General features: G+C 40.9%; 1 pseudogene; it reads right to left on the reverse strand.

Annotated features, from left to right (window-relative positions):
• Nucleotides 1-6,123: 6,123 nt before the first annotated feature.
• LOC114223829 (diphosphoinositol polyphosphate phosphohydrolase NUDT4B pseudogene) lies at nucleotides 6,124-6,673 on the reverse strand (annotated as a pseudogene).
• Between the last annotated feature and the right edge of the window lie 7,873 nt (nucleotides 6,674-14,546).

Genomic DNA, 14,546 nt, shown 5'->3' on the forward strand with positions numbered 1-14,546 from the left:
GGCTGTCATTCAGAATAGAAGGAGCGATAAAGATGTTCCAGGACAAACAAAAAATAAAGGAATATGCGAACACTAAACCAGCCCTGTAAGAAATATTAAAGTGGATCCTTGAGTGGTGAGAGAGCCCCAAATTAACAAAGACCAGAAAGGAACAGAAACAATCTACAGGAAGAGCGACTTTACAGTTAATACAATGACACAAAATTCAAAACTTTCAATTATTACTCTGAATGTAAATGGAATGAATAAATCCTCCAATCAAAAGATACAGGGTATCAGGATGGATTAAAAACAAAAAAAGACCCTTCAATATGCTTCTTAGAAGAGACTCATTTTAGACCCAAAGTCACCTCCAGATTAAAAGTGAGGAGGTGGAGAACCATTTTTCATGCCAATGGACATCAAATGAAAGCTGGAGTAGCCATCTCTATATCAGACAAACTAGATTTCAAAAGAAAAACTCTAATATGAGATGAAGGAGGACCTTATATCATAATAAAGGTGTCTATCCAACAAGAAGAGTTAACAGTTTTAAATATTTAGGCCCCAACTTCGGAGCAACCATATAAAAAAATAAAGAAACTCATTGATAATAATGCAATAATACTAGGAAATTTAGCACCCCATTCACATCAAGGACAGGTCATCTAAGCAAAAGATAAACAAGGAAACAAAGTCCTTGAAAACCCTCCACCATGTAGGCATAAAGGGAACATACCTTAACATAAAAGCCATATGTGAAAGACCCACAGAGAATATCATCTTCGATGGGGGAAAACTGAGACCTTTCCCCTAAGGTCAGGAACAGGACAGGGATGTCCACTCTCACCACTCTTGTTCAACATAGTACTGTAAGTCCTAGCCTCAGCAATCAGACAACAAAAATAAATAAAAGGCATCCAAATCAGCAAAGAAGAAGTCACACTCTCACTCTTCACAGATGACATCTCTATATAGAAAACCCAAAAGATTTCTTTTGGGTTGTACAATTTCACCTGATTATTAAAAAAATACATACACACACACACAAACTGCTAGAACTCATACAAGAATTCAGCAGTCTCAGGATATAAAATCAACATTCAGAAGTCAGTTGCATTATTATGCACTAACATTGAGGCAGAAGAGAGAGAAATTAAGGAATCGATCCCATTTACAATTACACCAAAAACCATAAGATACCAAGGAAGAAACTTAACCAAAGAGGTAAAGGATCTGTACTCTGAAACTATAGAATACTCATGAAATAAATAGAAGACAAAGAAATGGAGAAAATGTCCATGCTCATGGATTGGAAGAACAAATATTGTCAACATGGCTATGCTACCCAGAGGAATCTACACATTCAATGCAATACCTATCAACATACCATCAGCATTTTTCACAGAGCTCGAACAAACAATCTTAAAATTTGTATGGAACCAGAAAAAAACCTGAATAGACAAAGAAATGTTGAAAAAGAAAACCAAAGCTGGAGGCATCACAATTCCAGACTTCAAGCTGTATTACAAAGCTGCAATCATCAAGACAGTATGGAACTGGCACAAAAACAAACACATAGATCAAAGGAACAGAACAGAAAACCCAGGGATGGACCCTCAACGCTATGGTCAACTAATTTTCAACAAAGCAGGAAAGAATATCCAATGGAAAAAAGACAGTGTCTTCAACAAATGGTGTTGGGAAAATTGGACAGCCACATGCAGAAGAATGAACCTGGACCATTTTCTTACACCATATATAAAGATAAACTCAAAGTGGATGAAAGAACTAATTGTGAGGCAAGAATCCATCAAGATCCTAGAGGAGAACACAGGCAGCAACCTCTTTGACCTTGGCTGCCACAAGATCATGCTAGACACATCTCCAAAGGCAAGGGAAACAAAAGCAAAAATGAACTGTTGGGATTTCATCAAGATAAAAATCTTTTGTACAGCAAAGGAAGCAGTTGACAATTCAAAAGACAACCTACAGAGTGTGAGAAGATGTTTGCAAATGTCTTATAAGATAAAGGGCTAGTATCTTAAATCTATAAATAACTTATCAAACTCAACATTCAAAGAACAAATAATCTAGTCAAGAAATGATCAGAAAATATGAGCAGGCATTTCTCCAAAGAAGACATCCAAATGGCCAACAGACACATGAAAAAAATGTTCCACATCACTAAGCATCAGGGAAATACAAATCAAAACCATAATGAGATACCACTTCTCACCAATCAGAATGGCTGAAATAACAACTCAGGAAGCAATAGATTTGGGTGAGGATGTGAAGAAAGGGGACTCTCTTACAATTGTTGCTGGGAATGCAAACTGGTGCAGCCACTCTGGAAGATGGTACAGAGATTCCTCTAAAAGACAAAAATATAGCTACCCTACAACTCAGCAATTGCACTACTAGGTATTGATCCAAAGGATACAAACATAGTGATTTGAAGGGGCACCTGCACCCCAATGTTTATAGCAGCAATGTCCACAATTGCCAAACTATGGAAAGAGCCCAAATGTCCACAGATGGATGAATGGATAAAGATGATGTGGTGTGTGTGTGTGTGTGTGTGTGTGTGTGTGTGTGTGTGTGTGTGTAGGAATATTACTCAGCCATCAAAAGAATGAGTCTTGCCATTTGCAATGACATGGTATTACGCTAAGCAAAATAAGTCAGTCAGAGAAAGACAAATATGATATAATTTCACTCATAATGTGGAATTTAAGACACAAAACAGATAAACATAGGGGAAGGGTACAAAAAATAAAATAAGTGAAAATCAGAGCAGGAAGCAAACCAAAAGAGACTCTTTACTGTAGGAAACAAACTGAGGGCTGCTGGAGGGATGGTGGGGGGGGGTTATGGTAACTGGGTGATGGGCATTTATGAGAGTACTTGATATAATGAGCCCTGGGTGTTGTATGCAACTGATGAATCACTGAACTCTACCTCTAAAACTAATATTGCACTATATTTTAATTAACTGAATTTATTTATTTTTTTTACATTTATTTATTTATTTATTTGAGGGAAAGTGGGAGAGAGAGCAGAATGAGTGTCAGAGAAAACAAGTGGAAGGGCAGAAGGAGAGAGATAAGCAGGCTCCCCGCTGAGCAGGGAGCCTGATGTGGGGCTCTATTCCAGCACCTTGTATCATGACCCAAGCCGAAGGCAGATGCTTAACCAACTGAGCCACCCATGTGCCTGTAATTGAATTCTTTATGGTTAAATAAAAGACTTTTTTTTCCATTTTTATTTGTTTCCAAATATAAAAAAAACCCTCAAGATTCTTACACCAATGATCTCAAATGAGACCATACAAAGCAATTGAGAGTGAATGCAACAATATTCTTCCCCCCTTCAGTTTTGCTGCTTTATACAGCTGTTTGACAGAAAATTGAATGGCATATTCCTGGTTGTACAGTTTCACCTGATTATTAAAAAAATACATACACACACACACACACACAACCCCCTGGACACAAATATTCAGGATAGTTTGGTACTTGTGTCTACAAGTCAACTTATAACCTAGTTATTTCTTTTATCTGGGAGGCACATGGGACTGAAAAATTTAGCTGCCCAATTTTATGTACCCCACAGAGAGCACAAATGAGTTCCAACACGCTGTAAACTTTGGAGGGTTGAGTTAGTAGATACTATTTGTTATCTATGGTAGATTCAACTGTTGAGCCTGAACTGGGTTACAGAAGAATAGTGATGAACCCCATGTGAAATTGAAAGTGTGAGAACTGTATTCGGGTTGCATCATACAAATTTTTGCTAGTTGCGTAGACTAAAGAGAGTTCGTTTACTAAATGTCACTGAAGAAAATCCTGACCCAAGTGGCACTACTTAGTCCAAGTGTTTTTGACCAAAAAAAAAAAAAAAATTATACAACAATATTTATAGGCTCATTTTTAAGATATGGCTGACATTAACACTGTACATATTTTACATGTCAAAGACATAGTCCAAGAGTTTATAAAATAAGTTCATGCATTATTACCTCTAAGAATATCATATACAAGATACCCCTCTCTCCCAGTACTTGTGACAGCATTTCAGGTGGACGGTTTTATATACAAAATCCACTTTCTCTGCTGTTTTTTTTTTTTTAAGATGTTATTTATTTATTTGACAGAGAGAGACACAGCGAGAGAGGGAACACAAGCAGGGGGAGTGGGAGAGGGAGAAGCAGGCTTCCCGCAAAGCAGGGAGCCCAATGCGAGGCTCGATCCCAGGACCCTGGGACCATGACCTGAGCTGAAGGCAGATGCCCAATGACTGAGCCACCCAGGCGCCCCCAGTTTCTCTGCTCTTTTAAGGTATATAATTTAATGAAACTTCAGAGATTACTGAGAAACAAAAAAATCTTAGTACATTGAAGATTGAAGGTGTTGATCTGTGGATTTAAACTGTTTCATTTTTTTAAAAAAACACCCAGGATGCATAACCTCTGTACAAAGAAAAATATAAAAATTCTGGGTGATCTTGTTTGATCACACTGTGTAACTTATAATGAAATGTCTTTGGTTAAAAGTTTTTCTACTTCACTCATTCCTCTGACAGCATTAATTTGTGAACTAATATTTATATTTAGTTCAGCAGCATTTATGGCACAGGATCTTTCTCAAAATGGCATCAATTTTTCCTTAAGTCTACAGCACTCTATTTTTTGGGTTTTTTTTTTGTTTTTTTGTGTTTTTTTGTGTTTTTTGTTTTTTACAGCACTCTATTTTTTAGCAGCAATTGTATTTTTAAAGGTTAACAATTTGTAGAACAAATGTACAACTATACTTACTTTCTACTCTATACTCACTAGTTATAATATTTACAAGGCTAATACCTACCTACAGGATGATCTTTCACTCTCCACCCCCATGTCTTATTCAAAAGTTTTTGTCCTCCAGTCTTATTTCTGAGTTGGTTGGAGAAGTACAGGAGTTTCAGACAAGGTAGCTATGTACTTATCAATGGGATTCTTGATCCGAAGTGAGTATCAAGACAAGACATCATAATTCTTAGTTCAGATATGTTCTAGTGCTAACTATTGTTAGTTCTAGGATAAATTGTACTTATTGGCAACCTATAAAAGATGAGACATCTTAAGGTGTCCTAATAATCTAAGTCTGTAACAGCTAAACAGCAAGAAGGCCATTTTACTCAACTGTGATGCAGTAACCACTGACTAGAATTTTAGGTTAGACTCTAATCCTTTGGTTACTACTGGTAACCAGAAAGTTTAACTAAAGAGGGGTCAGTAAATTCAAAAACTGGAAATATATTTTAAAAGGAATTTATCTTGAGGGAATTATGGTTCTCAAGCATTCTGTGTAAAGAAATTATGCATAAAGGGAATTGGAGATTTAGCATGCTAACTCAAATCCCATGAATACAGTTTTTCAGGATGATGTACTTACTACATGCATCTTTCTTACAATACCTTTCTAAAAATCACCAACTGTATATAGTTAAACTTTGTGTTAAAGGACTATTGAGTTATAGGGGGTAACTGGCCATATCAAGTAGCTAGTGACATACCAGTTGTAACAATTTAGACAAATGAGTTGACAAATTCCTGAAAATAGCAAATTAAGTCCTTTGTCAAAATAGTTATTGAACTATACAGAAAGAGTCCAAATCTGGAATTTAGAAATTGTTATCCTCTGAAACAAGTTTTTGGATTGATAGATTTCTTTAATATCAAGAATTATTTTTGTAAATTTACACAACAGAAGAATTTGTTGACTATGTTAATCCTGTGATGAGAAAATAATTTAGAGAGAAGATATTTACCCAAGTAAGCTGATCTGACAAAAACCACAGCCTGACGTCAAATGGACAAAAAAACTGAATAAAAAGCTGTGGAAAAAAATGACAACTAAATGGGGGGTGGTGGGGGCACATTTAAGGCATCTAACAAAATTCCACATGGATTTGGCTTATTAAAATATTTTACACTTGTTTTTTTAAAGATTTGAAAATGTCTGAAAAACATGTAAACATGTAAAATTGTTTGAAAATCCTGCATGGCAAATTCAGACAGTTTGCAAGTGTCATGCAGATGTTTGCCGAGGAAAATAAAGAGACCTCTCCCCGTAAAACTGCACATGGGAGTTCCTTCCAGTTCTATCTTATACTGGATGTCAACCCAGAGGTCGGTGCGGTAGTCACAAACAAGGTATTATCTGGAAGGGAGGGACTGCGGATTCTCCATTGGTTGGAGAAAGACCCAGCTTTAGGTTTTCCCAGATACTCTGCATGTACAGGCTCCTGACACTGGACAACTTTGATGGCATCTTCTACTTTGAACCACTCTCTCTTCCTTCCTATATTAACAAAATCTTCCCAATCTTCTAATATTTCAGTGACAGTAAGAACATAAACATATGTTGTATGCTTTCGGTCTTGGTTCTGCTCAAATATGTCCGGGAGTCTGCCTAATTTTCCTTTGACTCTAGCCTCTTCATAAACCTCCCTCAAGACAGCCCTGCCAGGCTCCTCCTCTGGCTCCATTCCTCCTCCGGGGACAATCCACTGGTCCGGGTATTGGCTGATGCTCAAGAGGAGCACGTCATCCTCCTGCGCGCTGCGCTCCGGAGGGACAGGCAGGGCCAGCCACTTCTTGAAGCCCTCCTGGTCATAACATCCGCGTCTGTTTGGGCTTGAACTTCAGCATGGAGGCGGGCAGCCGCGGGGGCCCGGCAGCAACCACCCCGTTGGGGGAGTTGGGGCGCGGGCGACTCGGGGCACAGGGGCGCCTGTAGGCGAGGCCGCAGCGCTGGGAGTGGTAGTGAGGCTGGTTAGTCCTGGAGCCAGAGGCCGCTTCCATGCAGGGCCGGGCACAAGCGGCAGTCACTGCAGCTGGAGAGGATAATCCGCCTATGCATGGGCATCCATGGAGTTTGCCATCCACTTGCCTCCGCTCCCTCTAGAATTCAAATAAAATATAAATAAATAAATAAATAAATAAATAGCTCTGCACAGTGAAGGAAATACTGAACAAAACTAAAAGGCAACCTATGGAATGGGAGAAGATATTTGCAAATAATGTATCAGATAAAGGGTTAGCATCCAAAATATAGAATGACCTTATATAACACAACACCCCAAAAGGGAACAATCCAATTTAAAAATGGGCAGAAAGTATGGACAGACATTTTTCCAAAGAAGACTCAGACTCATGAAAATATGCTCAACATCATTCATCAACAGGGAAACACAAATCAAAACTACAATAAGCTATCACTTCACACTTGTCAGAATGGCTAAAATCAACAACACAAGACACAACAGGTGTTGGTGTGGATATAGAGAAAGGGAATCCCTCTTGCACTGTTAGTGGGAATGCAGACTGGTGCAATCACTTTGGAAAACAGTCCAGGAACACAGGAACCAGAAGGTTTCTCAAAAAGATAAAAATAGAACTATCGTATGATCTGCCAATTGCACTACTAGGTATTTACACAAAGGATACAAAAATATTAATTCAAAGGAATACATGCATCCCAATGTTTATAGCAGCATTATGTACAACAGCCAAATTATGGAAAGAGCCCAAATGTCCATCAGCTGATAAGTGGATAAAGAAGATGGGTATATATCTCAATGGAATATTACTTAGCCATAAAAAGAATGAAATCTTGACATTTGCCATGAACATGCATGGAACTACAGAGTATAATGCTAAGTGAAATAAGTCAGTCAGAGAAAGATAAATACGACAAATTTCACTAATATGTGGAATTTAAGAAACAAAGAAAAAGACAAAGAGGAAAAAAGAGAGAGAGAAATAGACTCTTAATCATAGAGAACAAACTGATGGTTACCAGGGAGAGCGGGTTCAGTGGTTGGGTTAAATATATAATGGGGATTAAGGAGTGCACTTCTGTTGAGCACTGGGTATCGTATGAAATTGTTGAATCAGTATATTGTACACCTAGAACTAATATAACACTGTATGTTAACTAATTGGAATTAATTCAATTCAAAAATTCAAAAAAGAGAGAGAAGATCATTTGGGTCACCATTATCATAGAAATGAAAAAATCATTGGACCATGCCAATTTTGCCAATAGATGTCCTAATCTAATTCTCTATGAGCCTTAGCAGTAATCACTGTGATGGGAGGATGGGCACGTTGCCAGGCAATAAATACCCAGGTGAGGGAAAGGTGAGCCTTGGTACAAATATTGATGGCCCTAGGGGCTTTCGCCTTCCTTTTTTTTTAAGATTTTATTTATTTATTTGAGAGAGAATGAGAGAGAGAGAGAGAGCATGAGAGGGGGCAGGGTCAGAGGGAGAAGCAGACTCCCTGCTGAGCAGGGAGCCTGATGCGGAACTCGATCCTGGGACTCGAGGATCATGACCTGAGCCAAAGGCAGTCGCTTAACCAACTGAGCCACCCAGACGCCCCTCGCCTTACTTTTTTTAAAGAGTTAGTTAGGCTATAACAGGATGCCTGGAGGCCAGCAAAAGGGGAGTTATGGCCCATTATCAGGTAAGTTAGCAACATGTCCTGGTAGCATTCTACATCGAGGCCACAAGAAGCCAGATCAAACCAGACAGGCCCAAGAAAAAGAAGGGCAGAGACCCTGACCAAGTAAGAGATAAAAGGTATGAAACCCTGCTTTCAAACTAATCTCCTCCCCAAATAATAAATATTTTACCCCTTAGTTAACAACTGTCAATAAAAGATAAAAACCCCAGGCACAACTCTCCCTTGGACTCACCTAGTCTCACATTTCAAGGTTGTACTCTCATTTTAATAAATATTTCACTTTTGCTGCTCAACCACAGTGTCTGATCCATCCTTGAATTATTTCTTGCAATGAGACTAAGAGCCTCTGGTGAAGTCCCAGGGACAAGCTAGGTGAGGCCTCAGGACCTGGAGATCTCCCCAGACTACCCAGCAACATCTTTTTGGTGACCACAAAGGGACCAGGTAACAGTGTGTTGAGCAGCACTCTTCACTGGTGAGTCTCCAACTCTCACCTGCCCTGTGCTGGAGAGTTGTTGCTTTGTTCTACTCTCTCTTTCTGATCTTCCTAGGAACTGGAACTGGTAGCATTTATGAGAGACTAATTTGCAGCTCTGAAGAATAAAGGGGCACCTGTTCCTTTCCACAGAAATTTGTTCTTAGGCGACCAAGTACCTAGGGAAAGTACATAAGGTCATTCCTCCAGACATGCATTGGTCTCAGGGGCATCTCCTTCTCATGGTAATTAATTTCTGGTTGCCCAGGCATGCACACATATTCTGAGTACTCCAGTACTCCAAGCCCTCTTGTTTTAGACTTCCAGCTGGAGAAACTGAGACACATAAGAGTGATTCATGGCAGTTCGTGGAAGTGATGCTTACAAACAGCACCAAGATATATTACATTGATCCCTAGGTACTGTCTGATATTCCCAGGCTATTTGCATCTCTGTATAAATCTCTTTTAGTTATTGGGCACTCTGGCCACTGCCATCCATCCCCATCTCAGGTCTAGCTTCAGCCACTTACTCTCATACCTATTTCCCCACTCTCCTTTGTTGAATGTGGGGCAGTAGGACCTGCAAGATGTTTTGCCACTTATCACAAAAGTCCTGAAAGAGTGCTCAGACTGTTGTATCTGTGCAAGATATTGTAAAGTAGGCTATAAACTGTTTTACTCCCTGGCAAAGGACCCCTGCTTATGATTTCTCCCTGTGGGTTTGCCTTATTCACCACTTAGTTAAATGTGACTCAATCCAAATAACTCAGGAATACAGAAAGGATTGGAAAATACAGGTTAGTTTCACCAGAACTGACTGCAAAGTGGAAGAGATCAACAGATACCTATGGGTCAAGTGAGAAATATTTTTATTTTAAAGACTTAATTTATTTATTTGAGAGAGAAAGAAAGAAGACAGAGACAGAGCATGAGCAGGTAGGGGAGGAGGCAGAGAGAGAGGGAGAAGCAGACTCCCCACTGAGCAGGGAGCTTGATCCCAGGACTCCAAGATCATGACCTGAGCCAAAAAGCAGACACTTAACTGACTGAGCCACCCAGGTATCCTGTCAAGTGAGAAATATTTAAAAAATCAAAAAGATTCCTGACCCTGGTGGTCATTGTTTGCCACCAATTGTTGAACAGCTATTCAGAACAAAGAGAATGGGATATTCAGAGATCTTGGTGTCATGATGATGCCCATTCCTGAGGGATCCACCCCAGGATGTCAGGGCTAATTATTGGGCATCATCTATACAGGGGTCTTCAGGAAGGCTTCAGCTCCTGGGTCTGCAGGTGCCAGGAAGAAGCAAAGGCTCTGGAACACCAGTGCTAGCAGTGCTATCACATGGCATTCTGGCTGCAGGTGTATGAAGAGAAGGTGATGAGTGGACAGAAGGTTGGGGATACCCATGGTCCACTCACCATCAGAACTCTCTGGAGCAGTTTCTATCTGAGATCTTATTAATTTCCTGAGAAAGAGAGAGCTAATTTTCCTTGGAAAAATAGGACTCCTCTCTTCTAATAATGGGAGCCCCTATTTTGTTGCTCCTTTTTTCCTTACAAGAGTCAACACTCTCCCTGAAGACAATGAGAAGTTTCATGTCTATCCCCAAAGATTCCCTTCTGGGATGGATTTTGAGACACTGGGATCAGCTCTGATTAGAAAGCCTAAAAACAAAAATGCTTATCTTATTTTGTAACAGTGTTTGGCTAGAGGATGGGGAAGTCTGGCTGGAAAATGGTAGTCTTGACTATAACATTATATTAAAATTTGATCTTTTCTGTAAGAGACTAGAAAAATGGGCAGGAATCCCTTACATCCAGGCTTTTATGGCTGTTAGGGATGACCCTAACAAATGTAAAACATGAACAGTTTGGAGGGGCCATTTAGAATTTGGCCCCAAGAAAGAAATTCTCATAGTAGCTCCTCATAGGGAACAACTGAAGCCCAAGAGTGACACCCAATGCCATTGGCTCCAGCAGAGGTAACTATTCCCACCAACCAATCTATCCTCCTTTACCAGAGTCAGGCCAAGAGAAAGAGCTCCTCTGCCCACTACAGGAAGTGGTGGGTGGGCCTCAGGGGAACACAAGAGTACATGTTCCCTTTTCAACATCAGATTTCAGGCAGTGCCATGAACACTTAGGCCAGCAAGTTTACTGAGGAATTCAGGAGCCTGACTGTCTTTTAAATTAACCTAGAATGACCTTATGGCCAATTTCTCTCATTGTTGCAACATAGAGGAACAATTCCACATCTGGCAAAAGTGCAAACCTATGCAGGTGCCGTTCATATTCCCTAGCCTAACAGATATCTGGTAAGGATGAAGGCAGTACCTCAAATAGATCTCAATTGGAATTATCAGCTTGGGCAGCAGGGACCACATGGTACTATGCCTTTTGGCAGGCATGAAGAGATGTTATTATCAAGCCAATGAATTAGGACAAGTTTAGGAAAATCACCCAAGACCCAGGCGAAAATCCTGCCTTTTCTAGTCTTGCTTGTTGGAAGGGCTACTGGGTTATTAATGTAGACCCAGATACTACAGAAGGGCAATTAGTCTTGGGGACCCTCTTCATAAGCAAATCAGCCCATATATTTGTAGAAAGCTCCAAAAGATGGCTTTAGGGCCCCAAACTCCCTTTAACCAGCTTATACATGTGGTCTTCTCTGTCTTCAACAATTGAGATCAGGCTGAGAAGAAAAGGAGGAAACGGGGGGGGGGGGAAGGCAAACTAGGCTTTTAGCCTTTGCCCTTAGGGCACCTGATCCACCCCAGGGCCACCCAAACCACCCCAAAGAAGAAGACAAGGTAAAGGAGCTGTTTTCTCCTGTGGGAGTCTGGACCACTGGAAACACGAATACCCCAAAAATCTTCCTCCAGCGGTGGTGCCCTGCCTTCTATTCAGGCACAAAGGGAACTGAAAGAGGGACAGCTCTTGGGTCAGAAGAAAACCAAGTCTGATCCCTTACCAGTTGTAGCCCTGAGTGACTGATGGGACTTGAGTTTCCTGGAGGCTCCCATGAAGACTATCACCATTTGGGGGGAGGAACCATGGGTGACTCTTGATATGGCAGGCAAGCCTCTCAAATTTCTGAACAACATACGAACCACACATTCAGTCCTAACTTCCCATTCTGACCCCTGAACTGCTTTATTGTTAGGGCAGAGGGAAAGCCAAAATCAAAATATCTCACCCAGCCCTTACTTTGTTTATGGGGAAATTATCTCATTACTCAAATTCCTGATCATGCCAGAATGCCCAAGGCCTCTACTGGGAAGGGATTTCTTATCCACTCTTGGAGATACCCTCAACCTCCCAGAAACAGAGGTCTTCTTCCTGGTTAGCCTGTGCCCTCCCCCAATAAAGACCCTCCTGATAATATTTCCCCACAAATCTGGGACTGAGTTAATCCCCAGGTATGGGAAAAAGGAATTCCAGGGAAAGCAATATTTGTAACACCTGCAACAATTACCTTAAAGGACAAAAATACTTAGTCCTACAAACACCAGTACCCCATTAAACTTGAAGCATGACAAGGCCTCCAGTCCTTAATAGACAAGTTCCTAAAACATGGCCTCCTAGTCCCATGCTATTCTCCCTATAATTCTCCCATCCTACCAATTTTAAAACCAAATAGAGAGTACTGGATGGCCAGGACCTCCAGGCTATAAATGAGGCTGTCATTCCCCTCCACCCTATTATGCCTAATACCTACACTATCTTAGCCCAGATACCCAAAGGCACACTTGGTTCACAGTCCTGGATCTTAAAGTTGCTTTCTTTTGCATACCCTTATATCCATAATCTCAGTATTTGTTTGCTATTGAATGGACTGATACATCTACCAATGTAACTCAACAGTATACATGGACAGTCCCGCCACAGAGATTTACAGACAGTCACTACCTATCTGGCTATGCTCTTGCCAGATAACTCAGAGAGTTTAATTTAAACCACTGGAGCTCTCTTGAAATATGTAGATGATATACTCATCTGTGTCCCCTCCAAGGAAGAATCAGATAAAAATACCATACAAGTCTAAAATTCCTGGGAGAATGAGTGCATAGAGTTGCTCCAACAAAGGCCAAAATTTTCAAACAGGAATTAACTTATTTGGGGTATGCTCTGATGTCAGGAAGGTAAGCACTTCTTGTGAAGTAAAGAAGTCATACCACATGTAAGCCCATCACAAACAAGAAAGTAGCTTAGGATGTTCCTAGGAATGGCAGGCTCTTCCCCAATCTGGATTCCAGGGTTTGGATTGATAGCCAAACACCTATATGAAGTTTTGAAAGGCCCAGACAATGACCTGCTTGAATCGTCAGGAAAACAAAAAGAAGCTTTTCAAAGAATGAAGAGCCTGCTCATAAAAGCCCTTGCACTGGGAATTCTTAATCTTGAAAAGCCCTGTATATTATTTGTGGCCAAAAAGAGCGGGGTATCCCTGGGGGTACTTATCAAAACAGAACTGGCCCCACAGCCAGTGGCCTATTTTTCTAAACAACTGAACACAGTGGGAGCCATGTGACTGGAATGCCTGAGGGAAGTCACTGTTACTGAACTTCTGATGGTAGAAGCCACCAAGTTAAGTCCCTGGAAGTACAAACTCCATACCAAGTACAGGGAGTCCTAGATATTAAAGACCATTAATGGCTAACAAGAGGACACCTTATTAGACCAGGCTTTACTCCTAGAGTCTCCAGAGGTGATCATTAAAGTACACCAAATTCTTTTTTTTTTTAAGATTTTTTTTTTCTTTGAGAGAGAGAGAGCATGAGCAGAGGGAGAGTGAGAGGGAGAAGCAGAATCCCCACTGAGCAGGGAGCCTGATGCGGGGATAGATCCCAGGACATGAGCTGAAGGCAGATGCTTAACCAACTGAGCCAACCAGGCGCCCCTAATGTGTCAAATTCTTAACCTGGCTACCCTCCTGCCATCTAAAAGATGAATCCTGTGTGGAAACCATAGAACTGGTCTACTGCAGTAATCCAGATTTAAAAGACAAGCCCTTGGATAACCCAGACAATATATGGTTTACCAATGGCAGCAGTTTTGTAAAAGAAGGGACCAAAAGGACTGGATATGCCATGGTAGACCCTCACCAGGTCATAGAAGAAGGAGATTTGTTCCCGGTATATTGGCACAAAAGGCTGAGCTTATTGCCTTAACTAGAGCCTTAAAACTAGGAAAGCACAGGCAGAACAAGATGGCGGAGGAGTGGGAGACCTGGATTTCATCTGGTCTCACGAATTCAGCTGGTTAGGGATCAAACCATTCTGAACACTTATGAACTCAACAGGAGATCGGAGAAAAGAATAGCAACAACTCTCTGAACAGAAAAGCAACCACTTTCTGGAAGGTAGGACGTGAGAAGAAGTGAATCCAAGGTGATATTTGGGAGGATAGATGGCGGGGGAGGGGGCCTCCGTTGGCTGCTACTGGCAAGTGACAGAGCTATGGAGCAAAATTTGAAACTTTTAGAAGTTGGCTCTGCTGAGGGACCGTCGCTCCAGTGGCTAAGTGGGGGTTGGAACCCTCACGGGACAGTGTGGTCTCAGGACCCTCAGGG

The sequence above is a fragment of the Eumetopias jubatus genome, unplaced genomic scaffold (assembly GCF_037043125.1).
Source record: "Eumetopias jubatus isolate StellerSeaLion01/CBP00866 unplaced genomic scaffold, mEumJub1_p1.0 scaffold_7, whole genome shotgun sequence".
Taxonomy (NCBI): Eukaryota; Metazoa; Chordata; class Mammalia; order Carnivora; family Otariidae; genus Eumetopias; species Eumetopias jubatus.